At 30.1% G+C, this 19,606-nt stretch overlaps 1 long non-coding RNA gene across 2 annotated transcripts in view; it reads right to left on the reverse strand.

Annotated features, from left to right (window-relative positions):
• The window catches only part of LOC107452546 (uncharacterized), a 52,717-nt gene extending 34,272 nt beyond the window's left edge, over positions 1–18,445 (reverse strand). Inside the window, exons 1-3 of one of the 2 annotated variants that reach the window (XR_006225291.2) lie at positions 17,842–18,445; positions 12,053–12,147; positions 5,042–5,126 (exon numbers count right to left, since the gene is read on the reverse strand). This is a non-coding gene — a long non-coding RNA (uncharacterized lncRNA). The remainder of the gene's footprint in view (positions 1–5,041; positions 5,127–12,052; positions 12,148–17,841) is intronic. The other variant, XR_001585193.3, reaches the window with a different exon arrangement.
• Positions 18,446–19,606: the final 1,161 nt, after the last annotated feature.

Below are 19,606 nucleotides of genomic sequence, written 5' to 3' on the forward strand. Positions count from 1 at the left end.
TTTATTCATAAATACAAATGAGCTACACTCATCATAAATTGAGATAACAAAAGTGTTAAATTAGGTTTGATGAAACTAATGTGTGCTTAGGAGGAAAAACTAGTTGCAAATTTTAACGTCAGAATATTCTTGGGAATATTCTGGAGATAAATTACTTTTATTTCTGTTAAAACATTATATTTGAAGAAATTTTAAAAATCAAGATAAAAGCATTTATGTAAGCTTTTCAAAACAATTTGAAATTGTTTTCATAAATTTAATAAAAAAGTGCAAAGAAAGAAACATTTTGTTATCATTTCAATTTTCTTCTATTATTATTATAATTATGCTAATTGCTAATTAAATAATATGAATAACTAAATTTTTTTTTGTTTATGTCACGTTTTCTTCTTCATTAAGAGAATTTAAAGAGTTGTTTCATTCAGACTGATTTCAAGAAAACATAGAAAATCTGATTTTAAAACCTAATTGTTTATTTTATTTATTAATCTATCATTAATTTATCAATTATTAATTATTCAAAATCTTCAAGCGACAAAATTCCCCAAATAATTTTTGTTCATCTGCATCTGTCTCTTAAATTTAACCAACAGTTGTTCATTTATTGTTAAAAATAAGTGTAAAATACGCACTTACTTTTATAACTCAATTAACAATGAAATTAGGACAAATCGCAGTGATATTATAAAAACCCGAATATTATAATTTAGTATGTGTTCATCAATAAGGGTTTTTTTTCCAACCCTACCCAAAAAATTTTAATTTAATGAATCTTCATCACGCGTTATTTAAGAAAAACAGGAAATACCATGGGGAATAAAGGAACCATTGTGAAATTAAAATAATTGAAATTAGGAAAGATCCTTAAAGAAAATTGATTTCTTACATCATTAATTCTAAAACGTCTAAGCATCATTAAACACCTTCTTACAGATCTCAATTAAATGTGGAAGATGCTTAGTTTCCTAAATTGAGTCTATTGCACCTCCCTCATGAAAAGTGCATTCTATAGATAATTAAAAATGAAAATTTATATCTAACAGAATGGAGGTTTGTGTTACAATTAGACAACCTAAAGCTATATTTATTATTTAAAGATTTGGACACTATTTAATGAAGAAAAAAGACTTACATTTCTATAAATATGCAGAGTGGGGCAAATTATGAAAACCATTCATGAGTTAATTTCTTAAAAAAAAAAAGAAAAACATCAATGTAGTTTGAAGCATTTTCAAAACCTCTTCAAATAAGGAAGGGAACTTGCTTTCAAAAAGATGGATGTAAACTTTTTGTTGATGTAGTAGTATTTTTTGTCAATAATGAAATAAGGACAAAATTATTATTCCCTTTTTTCTAGCACTAGCTGTCACGGCCAATCACTATTTTATATTACCTTCATCTGGAAGCGATCTTTCTATGAAGAATGTAATTTTTGAGTTTGATAATATTGAATCAGTTGGTCAATATCTAACATTAATTCCTAGCTTCTTGAATTAAACAAAAAAAATAGATATTCTAACATAAATTTTATATAATATTAACAAAGAAGAAAAGTGTACAATTTAAAGTGTTCGTTTGGAAAAACTGCTGTTTTGAATTAATACACTTTGTTATTTTCTGTAAATTTAATAAAACCAATTTTAAAACTATTATTTATTTCCAAGAATAAAATCCTAAAATTTATTTATTTTTATCATTATGCAGATAAGTTAATGCTTTATATTGAAAAAAGGAAACTCTGATATCAGCAAAACTTAATAACAAAAAAAAATCCAACTGGTGGCAAATTGTTAAGTATTCTCCTCATAATAGGTAGTAAAAAGTTGTCGGGTTTTAGCAAGGACGAGAAAATGGGCTTCATTCACTGCTATTTAAACAAATGACTCTTTGTTTGCGAAGTATAATTCTCCGCTAAATTGAAGGGGATCATTCTTAAGATGATCAAACTATTAGTTTTGAAGCTATACAGGTTTGTGTATAACAGCACAATTTTGTGCTGATACCCATTTACGTACCTAAGCAAGTGAAAATTATTTTCTAGTGATTTTCATACAGAATTTCATGAAAGAAACGTGGCAGGAAAAGTAGTTTAGAAATTATAAAAGTCTTCTTACTACAAACTACAATTTGAAATTATCATTTCTATTTAATAAATCCACTATAAGTTTGTAAATATTAGTCCAAAGACTCTTGCTAAGTTTCATTTGATTCCGCATAAAAACGATAGAGGAAACATTCCTTCCTATATTATCTAAATAGTAGCATGAAATCTCTTTACTTGCTACCCCTGGTCGAAACTGCACGTGCAATGGAGGGTAATTATTAACCTCTTACTATGAGGAGGATACTTAACAGTTTGCTGCTGGTTTGAACGTTTTTTTTTTATCTTGGTTTTTGTCAATCTTTGGAGCTTATGTGGTGAACCGGGTTTGAATCCCGGTGATGGCTGGTCGATACGAATTCCGTACCCGGATCACATCGACCAGTAGTGGACGGGTAATGGGTTAGAGTCACCTTTCCGTCAGGCTAAATGTGGGAGGTTTTCGTGGTTTTCTTCTCCGTGTAACGCAAATGCCGGTAAGTAGCGTCAAAAAGTCCTCCACAAAGACAACTTTCTCCCAACACCTAATCCAGGAGTTCTCATGTCTTCTGGATTGGGTTCAAAATCACAAGGCTACGGAGATGAACATTGGTAGCCGTAAACTCAAAACTGGGCCTGCTGTTCAAAGTCAGTTATAAAATAAAAACTTTGGAGCTACCTTTGTTGTACTATTAATTAAGCATTAACTTACACTTGCGTTTTTCTGTTTTCATCTTTGTTTCATATCAAGTCTCTGGCAAACCAGTTAAATAGATTTGAATATAAAAACACTTAGAGCAAAAAATCTATGTTTGAGTATTTAATAATTTATTAAATGATCTTATTCTGGTGATGGATGAGTTAATTAGTTTGCTTCAGTGCCAAATAAACCGATCAGAAACTTTGAAAGTAACCTAGCAATTCGTAATCTTCATTACTAAGAATAATTTATGTACTCATGAAATGGATTGTGATTGCCGTTAAAGCATTATTTCTTCAAAGATTGGGGTGTTATTAGGAAGCTGTACACATCAAAAACATAACCACCTCATGAGTGATTGCTAATTATTATGAAATGTTAAGTGGTCTGTTGTCAATTTCGAAGTTCATTATTTCTATCTATTTGTAGTCCACAAATGTTATATTCTAAATAATAAATAGAATGGGATTTTTATGCTCTTTGAAATCGATCTTATTTCTCATATGATATAATGCTGAATTCCAATCACTTTAGGTCTAGAAATCTTATTAATTATTATGTTTTATTTTTCTTTATGAATTGCATTATGTCCTACGTTTCTAATATCTGAAATAATTCCAAAAACTAAAAAAAAAATGAAAAAAAATTTTTTTTGGTTTTTGTTATATTTTAGAAAAAAAAGTAAACATTTTAAGCAAATATTTAAGACGTTATAATTTGTTGAGATTATTTTATATTTCATTCTTCGATTCAACTTATATTATAATGCATATTTTATTTATTATGTTTTTTTCATTTTTGTGTTTTGTAAACATATGATATTGCTTCGTCTTGTATCAGTTAGCTAAAATGTTATATATAACTTTAGATGCCACACCGTTAGGATAAGTTTTTAAAGTTTTATTTAAAGTTTTAACATGATTTTTTATGCTAAATATATATTATATCCAAAACTAAAAATAATTAATTTAAAACTACATTTCTTACAAAAGCACACTTTGATTTGTATCGTTTTTATTTTTATCAATATTATATAAAATTGAGGTTCACGTATCTACTTTTTTGTTCAATACAATCATTTAAGCATTAATTTAAAATATTAGCCAACTGAATCAACATTATCAAACTCAAAAATTATAGTTTGAAAAAGCAGTTAACATATTATTAAAAGCAGTATGCAATAAGATATTTGTTAGGTATATATCAGTTGCTAAAATATCAGTTAGGTGATGAAATATTAGTTGCTAAGATTATTATTATATAAATGTTCACATATCATGACAAGCATTTAAGTTTAAATTTTAAATTTCACCATCTTCTCTAAAGTAATGCATTGTTTTAAGTACCAATACTTAGAGTTATGTCCTTAAAAGTTTCAACTTATCCTTAAAAAGTATTAATGTATCTCTATCTTAGTGCATCATTCAACATTTATAGCTTTGACTTATGTTCTTATCCACAGTGAGCATAATGTATTTTATAATATAAAATTACTATTTGTGTATTATTTTAGTATACTATCATTTTCTTCTGTAGTTATTTCGATAGTTATTTAGGGGAGTTGTTTAGGGGAGTTTATGTAGTTATTTAGGAGAGAGTTCCACCTAGGGACGAACAGCATAGCCTTGTCATCAATTGGTGACTAACAAATTTAACCTGACATAGTTGTTCCCTTAGCCATCAAGAGTTTGTGTAGAGTAACTAGCAGCTTTAGTGTAAGATTTATGAGAGCTGGAAAATGAAATAAATTAAATAAAAATTCATCGGAAAAAATATTATTTCATTTCTTTCCTATTATCCAACTAATTTTCTATCCAACTAATCGCAAACATTTTTACCTGTCATGTTTTTTTTCAATGTCTTGTAACTTAGGACAAGATTTCAATTGCAATTTACGACCTCCTGAGATACAGCATAATATGATGCTGCTTAGAAATCGCATTAAAGAGCTTTACGATTGATCTCCGGAATGTTATGGGGAAGTTTTTGTTAGTAAAAAAAATATTTCAAGTCAAAGTTATAGATACCTCCAGTTCAGAGGATGAATAAATAATTTTTTTTGTTTGACTAAGAAGACAATGATATGTCCATGCAGGAATTAATAGAAGGAGAGTTGGAAGAAGAAATGGAAGCATCAATTCATTGCAGTTTTGAATGTGGCAAGATTAAAAAGGACTATTATATTTTAGTTAAACACTTTTCTTTCAAAAAATGAAAATATGTATATGAAATAGATGAAGAAAAAATAATATATAAATTACCTTCACCCTCAGCAACAGGGTCTTCAGTGCATCAAAAGCAAGTTCCCTGTGAATTTCAGTGCATATGATATGCCCATGGATTAATCTGGTAAATAAAAAAGGGATTTTTTTTCATTTTTTTCTATAATGTTTTGTATTTTATATTCATTAAATAAGATTTATTTAATATATTTTGTCTATTTTTCATTTAGTACCAAGGTATAATACCCTGCATCCCAAAGTACGACATCCTGCATTTCAAGGTTAAATACAGGTGTTGTACCTTCGGATACTTTGCAAAGGTGTAAAAAATATATTTTTTCACTCCCTTATAAAATAATACATTTTTAATTTTAAAGTTCATTCCTTAAATAGTAAGCAATAAGATATTAGTATCATTTCAACTGTAATCTTTTCTCAAATAAAAATATATATTGTTTTTAAACTATCCCTAGGTACAACGCCTTAACATTTAGTTTCCTCTATAAATTTGTGCAGTTATTTTTTATTGTTCAAATTTACATTGAAAAGAATAATGTTTTTGATAGGTAAAAAATGCATTTTAACATTATAAAAGTTATATTTCATATTTGCATATCGGGGAGGCCTAAATATTTGATTTTATAAAAGACAAAAGATACATATTAATTTTTAATTCACTCTTTCATATTTCTTAAACTTCTAAATATATAATAAGCTTAAAGCTAAGTGTCAGTAGAAAAAAAAAAGAAATTAAATACTTTTAGTCTTTATGAATAACTATATTGCGAAGAATAAACAAATAAAAATTCAAATAAACTGATTTTCTGCACACAAAAAAAATGATCTGATTTTTATTATGACGGAAAAATATGTGACCTCGTTTCAGCACTCTTTAATTTTTTTGCTTTATCTATCCACTTCTTTTAAACTTTTTTTTTATATTATACATTTCTTTTTTTTATGCCTAAAGAAGTAAAAAAGATTTCGAAAAAAATGAGTGCCGTTATAATATAATCTTTGTATTCCCGGTTCCAGTTAATGAAAATTTATTAATGATTGTAGAAAAAGTGTGAATGGATTTTTTCTTTCGTTCTGGGACTTTCACAATTACTTCTTTCAAATTATCCATTTTTTTTCGATAAAAGGTATTTAAGAGAAGCGGCATAATACAGATCTTTAGCGCAAGGAATTGGTTATTAAATGTCATTTTTAATTAAATCGCGTAACTAAAAGGGATATGCATCGGAGAAAAGAAATTCCCTTTGGGTTATAATTTAATTAAGGAATGTATGTTAAATATATAGCTTAAACGTAAAATGCAGTTCACCAAGGAACTGCATTTTCAATACACTTAAATTATAGCAAACTGAGTAAGTGTTAAAAGTAGAAATAGATATTAATTCTGCTCGTCCAAATGCTCGGCTTCAATTGAAATGGTACATAAAGACAAAAATAATCAAAATGTGGAAGAACATAAAATGCAATGCCAAAAAATTAAAACCTGTTTCATTTTCGTAATAAATTTCAAAAATTTTATTAGAAAACTATATTTTTTTTAAATTTATATGATACAATAACGGATAAAAGGAAAGAGAAATTAACAAAAAAAGAGGAAGAATAAGAAGTTAAGATTTCTAAATTTTTATTAACTGAGCATAAACTGAGCATAAGTATAAAGAACCATATTAGGAGAAAATATATAAAGGAAGAAAACATTTTAAAAGCAAAGAAGAAAAATTATGAAAAAAATAACTTTGAAATTATTATTTTTTATAGTAATTTTTCATAATAACTACAACTCTAAGAGGACGCATAGATTGGTATAAATCAATAACTGTAATTTTTATTGATAAAACCTGAGTTTGTATTAAATAATTCGATCATAGTTTTTATTTTATTAAAATAAAGGTTGAAGAGAAACAATGCCTCAAATTTTTTTCAAACATGTCCTTTTAAAGCATAAAACATATAAAACTTCTTTTAGTTCCTTTGACTTGGAATTATATTCGTTTAATTCAGCGAAATAAAATGCATTAGAAGTAATACCTTATTTGTCTAGATAGGTACATTTTAATTTCCCCCCTCGAATTAGAGCCCTTTTGCACTTAAACCTATCAAAACAAAAACGAAAAAATTCACATATTACTGCTTAAAAATTATTTTTGTTTATTTCGCATCACAGACTAACCTTAATACTTAAAATTTTACTGACGTTTTAGTTAAGGGTGACGACATATAGCAGTGTTTATATATTTTTTTTCAAATGCGTGAATTGTACGTGATAGAATTTTTTCACTCTTTTTTTTTCTTCCTGAAACCAGCATTAAAAAACTTCTCTGAATGAGCTATTAGTTACAGGCACGAGCAATTTAAATGTATGAATGATAATTCTGAATGCAAACTAAAATTGTTTTATAAAAGAAAATGCCTTAATTGATCAAATAGCATCAAAGATATCAGCAATTTGATACCTTGCAATAAAATATGCCCTGATTTAAACTACAAATGAGCATTGAACCCAGTAACGTGACAGCCAATGGAGGGTCAAGGTTTATTATTCCCATCCCACTTTGAGCTCTGGGATGCAGGAGCAGATGCTTCTCTTGAGCGTTCCGTAAGCAGATATTCCGAAAATTCCGAGCAGGTAGATGCTCCTAAAGCAGAATTCCCAATGTCTAGTTCCAAAGGAAGCCTGGTACTCATTTTATCCACCCACAAAAGCGATAATAGGCAAAGTCGACCTTTCCCAGTCCGAGGACAGCACCCAGGACCTGTGGCATGAGAGCGAGTAGTGCTAGCAGCAAGGCTTTATAAATGATTATTAAAGATTATAAATTGACTCTTGAATTCCAATAAAAATATATTAAGAATAAAAATGAGTCTGTAGATAAATTTCACTTGATCTTATTTCAATTAAACCATTGAAAAGGCTGGAATACATCTAGAATAGATATGATCAGTATTAACTATAATTAGAAAAAACTCGTTAAAGTTGAAATTTAGTAATTTCCTTTTAAGTTCAGCATTTTTTTAATGCAAACGTATTTATACTACTTAGATTTGTGAAAAAAGTAGAATATCTATGATTCCAATAGCTATGACCAATGCTAGCTTGAAATTACTAGAGATCTCTGAATACATTTAAGGATTAATGCCAATAAGCATAATGGTTTGGAAAGCTTATAATATTCATAGAGAACTTTGAATCCCATTTATGTATTTTAACATTTTTTATATTATACTTTAAATAATTTCAACTTATCCTTGGAAGTTTCAGTGAATTTCTTAAAAAAGTTTTGTTTAAAAATCACGTATTAGATTAGGTATTAGATTCTGGTATTAGATTTTGGCATTAGATTAAACTTAGGTATTAGATTAAAACGTAACAATACGCATAATGGCCAGCACCAAAAATACACCAAATGCTTCGAAATTTCGTAATTTTTAGGCAATGGAAAATGTTTTGAATATTTCAGTTAGTCTTAGTAAAATCATTTTTTCAATTCAAGTAACTTATTGAAAATAAAAGAAAAATAATTGAAGAAAAATAATAATAAATATCGTATTCAAAATTGCCATTCTATATTTAATTAGACCCAGAATTACACGATTTGATTCATTAATAACTTAAAATTGTCAACTTTTTTAAAATTAAAATTTCCGAAAAATTTTACGAAACTCCTAAAGAAAATTCAAAATGAAAAAAAGAAAATCAAAATTAAAAATTTTTAAATTATGAAATGAATTAAGTACAAGTGAAGATTTTGCGGTACATTAATAATTAAGCCTCATTTTCATCAAAATTAGGTTTAGGGTGAAAAATACAACGATTTACATATACAGAATAGTTACTGTGTGGTATGCTATCATCTATTGAAGTTATGGAAATGCTCCTTTATTTAATTTCATAACCTTCGTTGAACAGCCACCCTAATTTTTTGAGTTTAAGATTACTAATGATCAACTTCGTAGCCCTGTAATTTTGAACTCAATCCAGAAGACGAGAGAACTAACCCACATTTGCTTTATATGGAGAAAACCACAAAAACCTACCATGGTTAGTCTGAAAGCAAGGGGACTAACTCATGATCCGTCTACCACTGAGGATATCTTATGTCAGCACTGTGGTCAGGGGAAGCCGGATGCGGAATTCGTTTCGACCAGCCATCACTGAGATTCGAATCCGATTCACCTCATTGAAAGGTGAACGCTCTATCCCCTGAGCCATCATGGCTCTAGAAATGTCACTAGTAACTACTGTTGGCACTCGAACACGTACAAAGGTACCAACTACAACCCTGATCATTCAGCCTTCGTCTCAGACTGTCCGACATACCAACAAATACTACATTCGCTAAGAATGAAATTCATCGACAGCTAGATACATTTACATTATAAATGTTTTCCTACAAAATTTTGATCTTCATGAAACCTTAAAAAACTTTAGGAAAAAAAGAAAAACAAACTTTCTTCCATAACTTTTTAGACTTTTGAAAAACTTTTAAATTTTCTTTTTTCTTTTTTTTATTATTCTTCAAAATTTGACACAACGAAAATTTTAAAAAAGAAAAAATACGTTTCTTCTTGTCAACAACTACATATGCAGTTTTTCATATCCATTTGCTGTTTGCTGCTCACCTATATGTACTGGTGTACTCACTATTGTTTTTGCTTCATTTGTTGTTTCATTTTTTTTATTTATTTATTTATTTTTTATTAACTAATGTGATACACATTATTGTCATCTGCATAACGCAATTGTGCTTTGTATTTGTGGTGCAGTTATGAATTTTGTAATTGTTTGCTTATGTGCTGTGTATTGTGCGAACTAGACTGTCGGCCAGACGTGGACTATACGGTTAAGGGTTTTGCCAACCTAGGTACGTGTCCACGTCTGGAAGAAAAAAAAAGTTACCATATGGAAGCAATTCTTAAAAACAGTTTGATGTAAATACCGAATCTTTACAACTTAGTGTGAATTATCAACATATTTCGCCAGCTCTTTCAACCTTATTCATCGAATAAATTCTTAAACAACTGTAATTTTATTATTAGGGAATCAAATAAACTAAGTATTATCCTCTTTACACCAAAAATCTTACTTTCTTGAATTATGAAAAAAAGCATTCATTACTCACACCTAGCTATTTTCATGTTCCGATAAGAAAATAAATAATACCTAAGTCCGTGCTATAAAAATGCAAATTGTAGCAAAATACTTTCTAAGATCTTATAATGCACAAGGAGAAAAGTCATTAAAATTAGCCGAAATTGTTAGGAATAATTGACTCGCTGTGAAGTATAGTTAACAGGATTAAAATAAACAATATTTCGATGAATGAACGTAACGCAATTAACAAGTTTTAAAATAAATTTGTCCTAAGTTATTTCAAAACAAGATTGCAAAAGATTCTGCTTACCAACCAAAGAGCTCAAACAGACGTCAATGGAAAGATAATTACCTCAGAAGATAATTAGATTTTACCAATCATTAAAAAAGCATTGCGTGAAGATACTGAAATATGAATATTTGAAAACATGAAAATCGTAGTAGAATTTACTTTGTCGTTTAGAACTTGGTCTATGTTTTATTTCATTTTGGTTAAAAAGTATTTTGTACTAAAAGGGATTTGATAAGAAAACCTACTTTCTTATTAACTGCATTTTATCATGTTTAAAATAGAATGAAAGTGGTACTGAAATCTGACGAACAAATGTAAAGTTGAAAATGCTGATGAAATTTATAAAATAAAAAATACCAAACCCAATTTATCTATCAGTTAGATTTAAAAGTCGTTCCTAAAAACACTTTTCACTGACTTTCGGTTTTACTAGCAAAAACAGGTATTAAAGATTTTAATCTTTATTTTACTGTCATTGACCTCAATTAATTTGTCAGATTTATTTCTTTCTGTAAATATGAACTCGTACTCGTTGTAAAGTGTAATTAATTTTATTTTTGAGAAAAACTTTAAAAATTCATACTACTCCAAATGATTTATTCACATTTGATCACTGTACAAATTGAGTAACTCTTCATATAGATATATACGAGTCCTTACAAACAAATAACCTAGTTTTAATAATTTTGATCTTTAATTTTCAGTCTCAAAACGTCATATATATATCAAAGTAACATTCAAGGGAAAGACAAGGGGAAAACAAAAATGCTTTTTAAATCCATTGAATCAGCAATGTGGTGGATGAAAACATCAAAACCACTATTTGCCTGATTAATTTAGTATTAAATTAGAGTAACTTAGTATATTTAATAAACACTTTTCAACTTCTCTTCTTTTTATGTCATTTTAATGTTTTTATCCTCACCGTCGTTCATGGTGATTTCTAAAATTTTGAAATCATTATTTTTTTCTTTTATTTAATATTAATGAGCTACTTCAACTATGTCTACTTCTTTTCTAAGAATATACATTATCTATATACATTATACATTATCTATTCTAAGAATATACATTAAAAATGATTCCTTGTATAAAGTAAGTTTAGTTTATTTGTTCAGTAACTTTTTTGTTCTATAAACCACTATTTATGAAGCCATAAAAATGGCTGCTTAAATATCTAACATTTACTTTTTCCAGATCTATTTTGACATTTTTTTTATTTGACTATATTTAAAAGGAAAAAAAAGCATCGCATATAGCTAGATCTTTTTAAAATTTTTGCTATGAAAATAAAGCATAAAAGTACTATGTGCAGTAAAATTTAAGATTCTTTTCAAGTGGGTTTGATATTTTATCAAGAGTTTCTGTTTGGAAAGATTGAAGTTGTTTTATGGACCACCAAGGATGCAGAGAGGTTTACAATAAAAAGTATTTCCAACATAATCTTTCAGCTCTTTCTACTCCAGATTTTTTCTCTTTGCCATTTTTCAACAAGTATAAACACAGCGATTTAGTCTCAATGGTTGGTATGGGGTGTATTTTAGAGAGTTTGAAAAAACATAAGGAGTCTTTTATTAGCTTTTATTTTCGAATGTAAAAAGTTATGAACACCGGGACTCAAAAAAACTCAAAAAATTACAAGTCTTACCAGGAATTTTAGCATATACTGGGAGGCTCTACACCCTGTTTGCTCCGCTTACCAATCCTATTTGATGATTCTCACTCATTTTTTTTCCATAAAATCTATGAAAATGAACATTTAGTTTGCAAAATAAATATTTTTCATAAATTTACGTAAACACATTTTATTAATATTTTAAGCACAATGAAATTAAAGGATACCTGGATTGAAAAAACATTATCAACTGTATTATTTCTGCATTCAATTAAACATAAGAATACAGAAATTATAATAATACGAAGATATAATAAGACGATATAATAAGTAGTAGTAAAGAAGAAGTAATTTTACTTGTTACCACTGTATAACGATAACCTTGTATTCTATATGTCATTCTATAACAAAAAAATCGACGCACCAAGAAGAAGTTGTCCGATTGAAACGAAAAATGGTAAATAAGAAGACAAGGTACAGAATAATAAATGATTAAAATTTCAGAGCAATTGAATAATCTATTGCAGAGTTACAGTAAGAAGTTCAATAAGGTGTTTACCCGCATCTGGCCTGGATACAAGCTGCCACACGGCGTGGCAAAGACCAATAAAGCTCCCGGATGGCCTCTTGTGGTATTTCCTGCCAAATTTGATCCAATTGTCGAACGAGGTCATCAGCATTCTGTGCCAGATGCAATCGCCTTCCCATCATATCCCAGACATGATCGATGGGAGAGAGGTCTGGCGATCTGGCAGGTCAAGGAAGAGTTTGATAAGCTTGCAGACAGTTCATAGCAACACGTGCCGTATGTGGTCTGGCATTGTCCTGCTGAAATACCAGCCCAGGGCGCTGCAGAAGGAACGGTAGCAGAACAGGTCTTACGATGTCGTCGATGTACCGCTGTGCAGTAAGTGTACCTCTAATGACGACCAAAGGGGTCCGGCTGTCAAAGGAAATGGCACCCCAGACCATAATGCCTTGTTGAGGGTGAGTTTAGGCGTGCAATAGTGAAGGCAGGATTCCCCCTCTGCCTTGTGCGTCTCCAAACAAGTCTTCGATGATCGTCAGGACACAGTTGGAAGCGGGATTCGTCGCTAAAGACTATACGTCCCCAGTCGGCATCATTCCAGCCTGATCGAGCGTCGATTTTGAGGCGTCTTAGTGTGTTCTTGGTGCGTCGATTTTTTTATTATAGACTGTATAACAGTTAGTATTGGAAATTGCTTTTATCTATCTTTATCTTGCTTTTGTCTATCTATCTTTAAGAATTTCGATATAAATATTAACATTTATATTTGGCAACATCTACACTCTATTTGTATTTTTTTTTATTTCTTTGTTACTTTTGAAATCAAATCAAGCGTAAGTTTATATTATTAAAACGTCATGAAATTTTTTTTCGATAGGAATGTGTAAATATTTATTATTTAAAGGAAAAATATTCAAAAAAGCAATAAAAGTAATTTTTCAATCAAATTGAAATTTAAAACCATGTTTAAATTCCTTCCTGCAGTTGCATTTCAGTGGTCAATAGATTGGCGTAGTAAAACACTGTTTTGTTTTACTACGCGTTTAACAGTTAATAAGTCTTGAACCAATAATCAAATCAACATTTTTTTTAACTCTTCAAACAACTTCCCATCAAACTCTTAGTAAATTTTCCTATACACCGTCTTAAATTCAAGATTCTTAACCTGACATGCTTTGCTTAGAAAAGTAAAATCTAACGTAAAATTGCGCAGCCTCGAACTAAATGTAGAATATTTTTCTTAAAACATCGTATTCCTTGTACATTTTTCTACATAAATTACTGTTTTCAAGTTTCTAAATTAAATAAAATTTGCTTAACTAACCAAAATAGCACGTTAAGTTGGTTACTTTACCCATTAACACCTGAACTTTTTTTTGCGTCGTAATACAAAATAAAGTTATTTGTTTTATCTGAATAAATATTTTTTGTGTTAGCTGCTACTTGAGTTTTGAAAAGAATAAAATAAATTTTTGTTGGTGCTAAATTTTCTTTTGGTGTGAATTTTTTTTTAGAATTCTGGTAATTTGCGTGATGTAAATGTCACGCTATTTCAAAACAGGGCAAAAGAGAATAGAAGGGCTGGTTCACTCCTTTGAAGTATCTCTCGCCGCGCCAATCCTCCGATTTTTTCTAGTGACGTCACTTTGGTGCAAAACTCGCACTTTTACTTCAAGAACGGAGCGTTCGGCCTTACTAGCTTTTACTAATAATTGAGCATTTCTTTTTGAGAGATATTGTAAGACATTTGTTATTTTCTATAATGACTTTCCTCAGTTTTTGCAGTGAATTTACAAGAATTTAAAACTATTATCGAAATACCAGTTTGCGCGATTGCAGCTTGAAAAAATTCTGATAGAAAAGCAAAAGGAAAAAATATAATTTTCCGCGTGTTCCCTAAAGTAAATGAACAGCTATGTAAATAATGGATTCCGAAACGACACAGTTAATATAAAACAGCAATACGTTTATTCTGTCGTTAAGAACTTTTATAAAAATTCATTATCTANAAGTTTTAGTTATTTAGCTATATTGAAGCGTTTTAGTTTTGCATTGATAATAGGTTCATGCACAAATAAGCATAGACGGTGTAAAATGGCAGAGCACTGTGAACAATGCCTAAAATAAGATATCAAATATAAAAGTTTCACAGCATACTAATCATAACACATTGTTCTAAGCATCAGTTTCAAAGCCAAGCATCAGTATCAGCCATCAATTAGTTCGAGGTGATCACTTTGATCAGACTGTGAAGTAACCGAAGGTACGCGGTTTTGGTCTTAGTTAAACTGCTCTACAGTAAAATGCTGGACTAAGCATACAGATCATCGGGCTACATAATCGGGGGAGATATCTCACTCTGTAGAAGATAAAAATTGTCATTGCATGCCATTCGATCATCCTTAGTAATATTTTCCATACCGTTGCAGACAGCTCATTTGTTGTTCTAGAGTAACATAAAAAATTGAAATTATTATCAGATATATTAAATTTTACCGGTAATTCTAATGATATAGGTATGACAAACAGAATAATCTTACTGAATATTGTAAAAAGAAAAAAAACCGATCTTAATAATGAGGCTCATAATTATGATGCCCAAAACTCTGCTTTTATTCATTAAATGTCAACTTCGGATTTAGTTTTGCGTAAATGATAGCTTTTCTCAGCAGTTTATAAATATTTCTTCCGCAAGGAAAGTTTTTAAACATTTTAGCCAAGTAAACCAAAAGTTCAAAATGAAGAAGAAGAAAAACTTATCTAGAGGAAAATACATTTTAAAAAGTGTAACATTTAATTTACAATGATTTTAACCAATATTATCAGCAGATATATTTTAAATAAGTGAGAATAATTATTTAAATCCACTTACTAAACAGTATGTATGTATTTAAACTATAACTTAAATCCAGATTAAACTGGCTCAAAATTCAGGAACTCGGTCGTCAATTTGAGCAAAAAGGTAGGCTAGAATAGAAATAAAAAATTATGAACAAAAATATTTTAAATAACAATACAAGAAAAAGCACTTTTTCAAATCGATGCTTTTGAACTTTTTTATTTCCTTTTTTTTTTATAGTGATCGTATTTGAAGTTCAGAGAATAAACGATTTCTCGGATCTACTCCAGTGTTATTGAAAAATAGTTTTCTCTCTCCCTATTATTTCCCAAAACAAATTTTTCAAGTAAATGCTATTGTTTCCAAGACAGGTGTTATCCTAAAATATTTAACTTTCCCTAAAAGCATAAAAGATTTCTTTATTGCATTGTTTTGATGTCACAGTAAATTGGTTAAAGATAAAGACGTTAAAGGGGTGTTTTGGATATTACAAAAACATTAAATTTAACTTGAATCATTTTTATATGTGACGATAAAAACCTGTAAATCCTAGGTTTTACGTAGTTTGTTTTTAGTTTGGTCTGTTACCAAGCTTATGCAGTAAAACTTATGAATTATCGAGCCACTTTGGTGAATCCCATGATTTACGTGTAAAATCTAAAATTTGTCAAGCATCGGAGTTTTACATTTGTTTCGGTAAATACCCGAAATCTGGTAAATCCTAGGTTTTAGCGAAGCGGCTTTGTAAAAAAACTGAAGTAGGCTTATATGATTCATTTTCGCGCTTTAACCAAGCGGTGAAACCTATGAGTTACTTAACCACTTAGTTAAAATTTTGGTGATTCCTGTAAAACTCAGAATTTACCATACATCGGGCTTTTACAGTTGTTACGGTAAAAACCCAAAATCTGGAAAGTCCTAGGTTTTACTAGTAAAATGTAGGGTCCACAATGTGGATTGGTAAAAGTCCGAATTATGCTTTAATATGAATTTTTTTTTAACCGTTTGCTAAGAATTCGCAGTAAAACTTCAGAGCATTTTGGTGAAAGTTAGATTTCTCCGCTATAACCTAAGAAATATATTTTTATATATTATCAAATCGCTCAATAATTATGAAATCCAGGTTTTTTTTCCTGTTAGGTGAAATTTATAAATTCTCTTACTATGTATTTTTATCATTTATAGACAATATCGTTCTGGAATTGATTCTAAAATAATTTTTGTTCTCTAAGCGATTAAAAAAAAAAAAAACTTCATATCGCAGCAATGGAGAGGAAGAAATTGTAGAAAATGGTGGAATTGTCTAACCTACTTACAAGGAGTGCCGATATTATTTAATTTACACGAAAAAAAGAAAGTCTAGTTTATTTTTTCTATCTCCACAGAAGTCTCTTTGCCTTCAGAATTACTTTCATCATTGCAATTTTAAATATATTATCGAAATTAATTCAGATTTTCGCAAGGGGTATCGTTCAGTTTTAAATTGAAGCTTGTCTAACTTGATTTGAGCAAATAAGCATTGAGTTATTTCTGGACTCAAGAATCAGATCCTGTTGTTGGCTGAGACTTTCATACCTTAACTTGTTGTTTTCTGTTTTTTACTGTAAAATTAAGCAGATATACAATTGTTTGCAAACTATTTATAAAAAAATAATCGTAGATAGTTTAGATGCAACCATTATCTAAAAATTTTTATGCAAAAAGAAATAAAGTATATAAATAGCATAACTTTTTTTTAAAAATAACTTAATTATGGAAGAAAGCATTTTATAATGTTGATCCCAAATGCATTTAAACTATAAAATGTAATCGCAAATTTTACAGGATTTACACAATATCACCCTAAAGAAGTACAGAAAGCCTTACATTTAAACTTATTATGAATTAAACATTTTTCGAATTGCTTATTCAGACAGCTATTTGTCTTAATAATCATTAGCAAAGTGAAATTTATCTCCAATAATGACCCGATCAAGAACTGAATTTTAGTTGAAAAAGATTGAGATCTGTAAAACGTGTTTAAATCAATTTTTTTTCATTAATTCATCACCAAATAAAACGCAAAGTAAATAATTTTAGCCAAGTTAAAAGCAAATAACATAAAAAATCAGCATTTTACTAAATTGCCATTGCATCTAAATAAATAAATATTCGGTAGTGCTACACAATCAATTTTCAATGTAATTAAAATTAAGATTTGCATGGAATATAACTAATTCATTTTTTATTCAGTTTAAGCAAACTATATAGTTTCATATCTGAGTATTTCAGTACCTTAATAATAATAATTATTAGCATATTTTCGAAAAGTTACAAGCATTTAAAATGCACTATTTTTTGCTAATTTACCTAATTAATACGGGTTTAACACATAAGAAAAAGCTTAAAAACCAGGAAACATAATTTTAAATTGAGAAAAAAAATATTTAAAAAAAATAGTTTTAAAAAAGTTACCTTTAGAATTTAAAATCACGCTTTAAGGACTTCATCGAAAAACACTCATTTCAGTTTTAAATTGATCCAAAGTAGCAATAAATAAAACCATTATTTACAACGCCACTTTGACATATTTCAAACACACTCATTGTTATAATAAATAAAAGTCTTACTTCCGAACTCATTTAACAGAAATTTACCACTGTAGCACGAATGTTTCTTTTTAATTATTTATTTACCTTAGCTATGTGCATACTCATTGCATGCGACTTATTAGCACTTGTCAAGTTGAAGATCATATAGCGTAAGTTAAAGATTTACAATACATGGTAGATTCAAATCCACTATTTCCATGCTGTAGAACGTTTGACAGACGATGAGAGCTCTCAGCCGGGTTGGCTTCTCGTGTAAGTTTGTTTTGATTGATGTGCTGCATTTCAAAATATTTATTTCTATAGAACAAAAATATAACATGACGCAACCATTGATGTATTTGTATGAAAAAGGGATTGATCTGTACCACTCACTCTGCAGCTTGTAGGGTCACATGTTCAATTCTAATCGAAATTTAATGTTCATCTTGAAGCTGTTAGTAAATATATGCCTAGCATACTTAATTAATTTTTTTGGTTAATCTATAAGTTTGAGTCCCACAGTGGACTGATCGTTAAGACACGATTCCCAGCAGATCACCGAAGTCAAGCATCATTGGCTGCTGCCAGTGTGAGGGTGGGTGACCACTTGGATCAGTTTGCGTAGGCACCGAAGATGAGAGGTATTGAACCTCGTTAAACTGTTCTACCGTAAAGTGCTCGATTTCGCAAACATGTCGTCAGGCTACCGAAGCGATGGTGCCATCCCTTCAGCAGAGAATCAAAATTGTGATGGCATGTCCTCGGATGATCCTCAGGGATGTTTTCCAGACCGTCGCCAATACCCCATTGTGCAGCTCTAGTGCGACGTAAATGAACTAGAACTAGAACTGGAACTATAAGTTTGAGCACAAAACAACAAACAGTTAATTTGTTGTTGTAGTTTATTCATTTCGCTCTAAAGCTGCACAATGGGCGATAGGCGACGATCTGCGAAACATCCCTGAGGATGACCCGAAAACATACCATCGCAATTTTGATCCTCTGCAGAGTGGATGGCACACCTGCTTCAGTAGCCGGACCACCTGCGCGTAGTCGAACACTTTAAGGTAGAACAGTTTAACGAGGACCAATACCGCACTCCCTCAGTCCCGTTGTCAACTGATCCAAGTGCTCACCCATCCGCACACTGGCCGCGGCCAGCGATGCTTGACTTCAGTGTTTTGCTGGGAACCGGTATCTTAACGATCAGTCCACTGCAGGTCACGAATGCAGGTCGTCGGGCTACCGAAGCGGAGATGCCATCCCCTCTGCAGAGGATCANGGATTCGTGAGAAGCTCATCATCAGGGATGTTTCCCAGACCGTCGCCAATAGCCCATTGTGCAGCTCTAGTGCGACGTAAATTAACAACAACAGCAGCAGGTCACGAACAGTTAAGAAATCATATTGAAATTGAAAAACTGATAGCGCAGATGAGGGAAAAAAAACTTCTAAAATGAGTGACGACAGGAATCAAACTTTCAACCAAGACACTTTTCCCAGCGTTTAGTAAATTAAAATTTGTTCTTCAGTACAGGGATACCCAGTTAACAAGATTTCGGAATGTAACAGTGAAGACAATAAATTCGAGCAGCTTAAAGCCCTATAATAAACTCGTCGCTTATTAGAGAATGCTATATAAAATGTGTA

The sequence above is a fragment of the Parasteatoda tepidariorum genome, chromosome 3 (genome assembly GCF_043381705.1).
Source record: "Parasteatoda tepidariorum isolate YZ-2023 chromosome 3, CAS_Ptep_4.0, whole genome shotgun sequence".
NCBI lineage: Eukaryota > Metazoa > Arthropoda > Arachnida > Araneae > Theridiidae > Parasteatoda > Parasteatoda tepidariorum.